The sequence below is a fragment of the Phalaenopsis equestris genome, unplaced genomic scaffold, assembly GCF_001263595.1.
Source record: "Phalaenopsis equestris unplaced genomic scaffold, ASM126359v1 Scaffold000002, whole genome shotgun sequence".
NCBI lineage: Eukaryota > Viridiplantae > Streptophyta > Magnoliopsida > Asparagales > Orchidaceae > Phalaenopsis > Phalaenopsis equestris.
In genome coordinates, this window is record NW_018164444.1 from 46,895,231 (window position 1) to 46,903,356 (window position 8,126).

Genomic DNA, 8,126 nt, shown 5'->3' on the forward strand with positions numbered 1-8,126 from the left:
TATCTACATGAGATGATGTTCTTGTAAGTTTGATTATGCGTCAGTTTTCTATGTATTAAATAAAATAAGATTATTTGACTAATTTTTGTTGAGTAATGTGGAGATTCGGTTCACCGCAATTTAATTAATTATTATTAATTAGCTTTCTAATTAAGAATCTCATCTACTGGTCACCTACTTTCCCACCTACCACTCACCTACCACATCTCACCTACACCTACCTTTCACCTACTGCTCTCATGATTTCTATAAATAGTCTCTTTTGGCTTAAAGGAAAAGTCAAGCCAAATAAGACCAAGCCAAGTCCTCTTGAGAGCTAACAGAAAGAGAGAGAGAGGGAGAGAGAGAGAGAGAGAGAGGAAGGGAGAGAAGAAAATAGAGATTTTCTTGTAAACGTCTAGGCGCTCGACGGTGTAATTCCTCGAAGAAATAAAATCCTCTGCAGCTCCGTGGACGTAGGCAAATTTACCGAACCACGTAAATTTGTGTGTCGCTCTGGTGTTTTTCTGCGTGCAATTTTACTCATTCTATTTTTCGTTTTATTGCCGTCGTTTTTCACAATAATTGGTATCAAAGCTTAGGTTCGAATCTAAGGAAGAACGATGGGCGGAGACAAAGTGATGATATCGGGGATCGAGAAGTTCAATGACACAGATTTTGCTTACTGGAGGATGCAGATAGAGGACTACCTTTATGGGAAGAAACTTCATCTTCCGTTACAGGGAATGCGACCAGAAAAGATGGACGAGGCGAAATGGAATCTGTTGGATCGACAGGTTCTGGGGATTATACGATTAAACCTAACGAGATCGGTGGCCCACAACGTCATCAAGGATATGACTACTGCAGATTTCATGGCGGTTTTATCGGGTATGAATGAAAAGCCATCGGCGAATAACAAAGTGCATCTGATGAAAAAAATTATTCAACTTGAATAAGGCAGAAGGTGTGTCTGTTGCTCAACACCTAAATGATTTCAACACTATTACAAATCAATTTTTGTAATCAATTTTTGTTTATTGAAATTGATTTTGATGATGAGATACATGCACTGATATTGTTGGTTTCATTGTCAAATAGCTGGGAAGTCATGAGAATGACAATTATTAGTTATGCAGGTAAATCTAAACTGAAATATGAAAATATTTCTGATTTGATTTTGGCTGAGGAGGTGCGCAGGAAGGATTCTGGTGAGGCCTCGTGTTCATGTTCGGCGTTGAATGTTGACTCCAGAGAGAGATCACATGACAAAAACTCAAACAGAGGAAGATCAAAATCAAAGTCTGGTCAGCAGCCAACCTGCTGGAATTATGGCAAGGCTGGTCACATAAAAAGAAACTATCAGAATCCTAAGAAGAAGAAGAATGATGACGCTAATATTGTAACTGATGAAATACAAGATGAACTATTTCTGGCAGTTCAGAGTTATGTTGATGACTGGATACTAGATTCAGGGGCTTTCTTCCATACATCTTTCCGTCGGGAGTTAATGTGAAATTATGTTGCAGATAACTTTGGGAAGGTATATATGGCTGATGGAAAAGCTCTGGACGTAGTGGAGATGGGAGACGCTGATATTGCACTCTCTAACAAGAGCAAATGAACTTTGCAAAAGGTCAAACACATTCCTGATTTGAAGAAAAACATCATCTCTGTTGAGCAGTTTAATGAGCGTGGTCATTCGACAGTGTTCTCAGATAGCACCTGGAAGGTTACCAAAGAAGCATTAGTACTGGCTCGGGGTAAGAAAACTGACACATTATATATGGCTACTGGTTTATTCAGGCGTGGACACATGAGTCAGAGGTGCATTATGGGGAAGCAAAAGAAGGTCAATTTTTTGAAAAGCGGCAGAACGCCAAAAGAAGGAAAATTGGACCTTGTACAAACCAATGGTGGAGAAGCACAGAGCTATGAAGAAATCTTGCAAGATGAGAATTCGAGCAAATGGGAGCTGACCAAGAAGGAGGAAACGGATTCCCTACCAAGGAATCAGACTTGGGAGCTGGCGAAACTTCTATCAAGGAAGATGGCATTGCACAACAAGTGGGTGTACTGGGTGAAGATTGTGTTTTGTGGCAGTAAGAGGTACAAGACTAGACTTGTTGAAAAGGGCTTTCAGTAGGGGCAGGATATTGCTCATGCAGTGGGAGTTGTAAGCAGATACATAAGTAACCCAGGAAAGAGCTTGGTGGTACAAGGCTACGTTGATGGTGATATGTCAACTGAGGGTGTTACTCGTGAGAAGCTGAAGTTGTGCTCAACTTCAACTTGGTCTTCTGGCTTGAAGACAGGGATTTGAGTTGCAGATGTGGAGGATATCATGTTTGAGGAAAAGGTCTGTACAACTAGTAGATGATGCAGCGAGTAGGTGATGCAGTTAGTGTCCCAGCTCCAAGTGGGAAAATTGTTGGGTAATTTGGAGATCCGGTCCACCGCAATTTAATTAACTGTTGTTAATTAACTTTCTAATTAAAAATCTCACATAATGCTCACCTACTTTCCCACCTACCACATCTCATCTACCGCTCACCTACCTCCCACCTACCGCTCTCATGGTTTCTATAAATAGCCTCTTTTGGCTTAAAGGAGAAGCCAAGTCTTGCAATCAAGCACCAAGTGAGAAGCCAAGTCTTGCAAGGCCAAGCCAAGCCCTCTTGAGAGCTAAGAGAAAGAGAGGAAGAGAGATGGAGAGAAGAAGGAATGGAGAGAAGAAAATAGAGATTTTCTTGTAAACGTAGAGGCTCTCAACGGTGTAATCCTCGAAGAAATAAAATTCTCTGCAGCTCCGTGGACGTAGACAAATTTGTCAAATCACGTAAATCTGTGTGTCACTCTGGTGTTTTTTTGCGTGCAATTTTTGCGTGCAATTTTACTCGTTCGTTTTTTTGCGTGCAATTTTACTCGTTCCATTTTTCACTTTATTGCCGTCGTTTTTCACAACAATTTTCTCATGTAATTTTAAAGATTTGGTTTTATAAGCTTATGCATGATAAGTTCTCCATGCAGAGAGATAAGAGGTCAATCCAATAATGCAATACATTGAATCAACAAAAAATAAAAATATAAAAGAAACACAATTACAACACCTACTTTGTTTCTGTAAATCAAATTTCTTACATCAAATTCATCTATAACCTTTATGAAAATAGAAATTTAAATAGTAAAGGCGAACAACAATATATATCAGAAAATTGACAGAACTAAACAGATGATGCATAAATTTTAACGACTCCCTGTATGTTTGAAATGACATCACCTTGTTAATTTGATCGTCGCCTCTAATTAGTTCTATGTAATTATTAAAATTGTTGTTAAAAAATAAAAAATCATTTAAATTGAAGATAAGCAAAATAAGAAATACAAAAACTTACACATGCTTCCCATAAATTGGTTGTGATCTCATCTCGCACAACATCTCCCCTAAGTCTCTCACGAATTGTCACATGTACATTTTGGTCTTCGTCGTTAATAGGAATGTAACATATATCACTATCATACTGCAATTGAGTTTCAAATATATTAAAATATATGTCATTTCCGTAATATAGTCCAACAAAATTGTGCAAAATTGCACAAGCCAATACTATGTCTGCTTGTACTTCAACTAGAAACTTTTGTATGTTACTAAAAATTTGAATTCTTATATTCCAAATACCAAGTGTTTGTTCTACAACATTTTGAGCTTGTGCATGACAATGATTATATAACTCGAATGGTGTTGAGTATGTACGGGCTATGTTTGCACGATAATTGCTAGGAAGATAATGATATATTCTGAGAGGTGCTAAGAACTTATCTGTATTTGCATATCCTGAGTCAACCAAATAATATTTATTTTTGGGTACCTTAAACTCACCCTATTATACTGTCTAACACAATACTCTCATATCAGTGGCTGACCCTTCCAAACCAGTTCCAATATATAAAAATTGTTGATCAAAAGAAGCTGCTGCAATCACATTTTGTGACGTAAATCTCTTTCCATTACTGTACATTTTTTGTGTCTCTCTGCTGACCATTGTGGGAGTATAAGTTTTGTCAATTGCTCTGAATGCATTTTTAAAATATGGAAAAAATTGAGGATTTTTGCGAATATAAGGGCCACAAGTCATTTCACCAGATGACAACTTAATGAACTCGTTTGATAATGATTTAATTGCTTCCAACACAACATTAAAATATCTGCTAAAAATTTCTAAAAAGTGTTGCAACAATTCACATGGTTTTTTATAGCTATAAGCATGCACTACTTCTCTAAGAAAAATACCCAACTGCTCTGTAACATCCATAATTTTTGTGTTATGTAGTAATCCTTAGGTAGTTAATAAGTCACTCAATTATATGAAAGCTTCTAGTGAGAGCCTAAAAGAATTGTATGATCTTGTTGAATGACCGACTAGCACATCTGTAACATATTGACAACCCGAGTAGGACCAGTCAAACACAGGTCTACGAATGTACTCATCCTCATTCGAAGAGTTATTTTCCCTTATAGCAGAAGGTGTTAACTCTACTATAGCATTATTGAGCTCTATCTGCGCGTCAATGATCTTAGATATCTCTTCATGAAAAATACCCTGATAATAATTCGACATTGTTGTATTTTTGAATAAAATTACATTACAAAATTTTGTTTTGTCACAATAAATATTCAATAAAATAAATTTCCAACATGAAATTTACAAAATTTTCTTAAAGACATAAGAAACACATATAAATAAGAAAAATAAATTGGTTGAAATAGAAATCACTGTAGTAATAATCCAATAAACACAAAAATAATGAAAAATCTATCACACCCAAGCTGGATGTGAGTTCAACTTGGATGGAGCTGAAGTATATATTCAATCCAATTGCGTAACAATGTGTCAATTGATTTCATAAAAGTTTTTATTGCCACTGTCTTTCAATAATGTTTCATGAACAACAATTATAGCCGCATCAGAGATGTTTGGAATGTTGTTAAGCTTTGTTAGACATTCATCCATTGTATACAGGCAATGATGTTCCAAAGATTGGTTAAACATCCGCACATTTCTATTAGATGGCTCCAACAACATTTTCATTTTATCAATATTTCCTTTTCTCTTGCTCTTTTTTTTAGACTGCCTTTTCTAGTTGCTCGTCTACTAGCATTTGGATCAGTGGCTTGTGGTTGTATGTTCATATCTTCTTTGATTGGAACATTCAATACTTTAGCAGGCACAATTGCCTCACCAATGAAGGCTACTCCATTCACGGACATAAAATGATCAATAGGTGTAGTCGTTTCTTCTTCTTCTTCCCTCTTCACTATAAAGGGATCAATTTTCGAATGAATTGCTCCAATATCTATCGTCATATTATCCCCACAGATATTCTCAAAAATCTCATATTGATGCAAAAGATTTCTTCAAAATAGTGCCAATTTTTAGTTTTCCTATAAAAATTTGTCAATAATTACAATCTCACAAAATTTTGATTAATTATGTAAAAATAATGAATGTCATTAGATACATTTATTATCTCTTCCCAAATTTCATCTGTTGTTATCAGGATATGCAAATTTTCATCCCAACCTCAACCACTACGATTCGAGAGTTGATACAATGTCCTAAAATCAACTTTCATAATTTAGAATCGTGTCGTCACCTTTGTCTCTATATAATTGGTTCCTAAACACATGTTTATTGCATCAAACACTAAACCCCAATTTTCCCTCCACAATCGACCATCAGACATATTCACATATTCAAACTGTTCAAGAAGCAATTCCGCAAGTGTTAAATTGTGTTCTTTTGACAATTTTGGAGTTCTAGTTGTAATCTTCAACTTTTCAGTGTGATTTGAAATACCTTCATCAAACGCAAGCCTCTTTATTAACTTGCTATGTTGAACCAAATTTTCTGACGATAGATTGGTAAGTCACGCTCAATTTTTCTTTGACTGTCTTCTCTCTTACATGGATATTTATTAAAATTTTATTATCCCTGATAGGAACAAGCAAATTTTCATCATTAAGCACGAATCTCGAGATAATATTTTGAGCAAAAAATATTCAAATATTGATAAAAAGTTATCTAGAGCTCCAATTTCAACAAATTTATGGTCAAACTGACCAGTTCGATGAAACAGACCCAATGATATAAAAACTAGGTCAATCTGAGTCAGATCAAGCCGGGATCAAATCATTAAACCACTCTTAGAGAATTTTCGGAGGCATGTGAAATGTCACATAGATGTCGAATCTAGTGACTTTATAGTCGAGTCGAGCGTCTCAACAAGATGAATCCAACGAGCCTAAGAGTACTTAATTCTGACATCGTTAAGGCACTCAAATGTCCATCAAACGTCATCTGATCGAGGAAAGCTTTCGGATCGTCCGATCAAAATGACTTATATTTCTGCATTAATTGCACCCAAAATACTATAAATAAAGCTCCATCCCTCACAAGAGAGGGGAGACTTGAAAGAGAACTCGAGACTTTGAGAAGGAGTTCAAGTCCAACATCATCTCTGTCACCGCCGACTTCCGTTGACCACCGTCGGCCACCGTTGATCACCGTCGATCACCACTGACCTCCATCGACCTCCGTCGACCACCACCGACCGTTATCGATTGTTGTTGAACACCGTCGACCTCCGTCGATCACCGCTGACCTCCGTCGATCACCGTCATGTAGACGCTGTTAGCCGAAGTTGTACCTTGGAAAATCTAATAAACCTTTCCCGTCTGTGGGACAAAGGGGTCTCTGCAATCGTCAACTTATTGTTGACCTCACTTTTGGGTGAGGGTTTTGAGTCTTTCCATTAGTGACTAGGATCTAGCCTTAGGATTTTCTTAATGACTATATTAACATCTTAGAAATGGTACCCACCTTCTCCTCAGACATTTCAACCAAATCTCAGTTTTCTATGTTGGTTCTATATGTGATCAATAATCTTTAATACAAAGATTAGAGATAACATAAGAGAACCCTGATGAGAATTCGTATAGGACATTTGGATCATAGGAAATCCCTGCACTGCTCTACACCTTTTTTTTTGGACTTCAATACATTGCATCATCATTCATAATCATCATGATCATCATAAACATTGCATTTTCATATTATAATGTTGTAATCATTACACCCATGGGGCTGACTAAAATTATTTGAACCCAGTTTCCTCTAAAATACCCCCATTAGAATATTTCAATTCTTCAAAATTCTCCAAAACTGTCATTGAATCACAAAACCTACTTCAAACCATTTGATATTATCCTTTAGACCATTCAAAACCTAAAAATTGCAAAAATACCCAATTTTCCCAAAAATTACCAAAATGCCCATGGACCCCCCAAATATCAAATTTTCCAAAACCTATCAGAGTCACCCATAAGTTTTAAAAATCATATCAAATCATTCCTTATGTATTTCTGAGAATTTTGACTGTAATATTGTCATACTTCTTGACAACTTTTTGGCACCTCGACACCAAAATAAAGAATACTTAAAAAAATACTTCGGAGATCATGAAACATTTCACATTGATCGAAAATGACATCGAACACTGTCGTTTGATTCCAAATTTCTTTCTGAACCACCTCGAGCCTTTAAATCAATATTTTGACCACTTTGACCAAAATCGGCAAAAATTACCAAAATGCCACTCGTGGACCACACATCCAAAAATTTTCAAATCCTCCAGAATAATTTCAAACACCCCTAAAACTAATTCTTGACCATCCATTAGATCCAATTTAACCAAATTCACTCACTTTGAAAAAATTCATCAGTTTAAGTTTAATGATCAATCAAATACCTTAATTTCAAATTCACACAAATTCAACATATTTAAATCCAATTTCAATTGAATACAAACTCATTTAATTGACCCATAATCAATTTCCAAAACAATCGATCGCAAATAAAAAATTCAACACAAATTAAATTTAACGTATTTTTGACATGACCGTCGACGAAAGTTGTCCGAACGACCCCGAATGACGAAATCGACCGCGCGAGTGCGATCCGAATGTCGATTTTGATTAGAGGAGCGTTCATTTCATCTTGAAGACGTGTTTGAAAAAAAAAACACGCGAATTATAATCATAATAATGTTAAATTTAATTATATTATTATTATTATTATTATTATTAT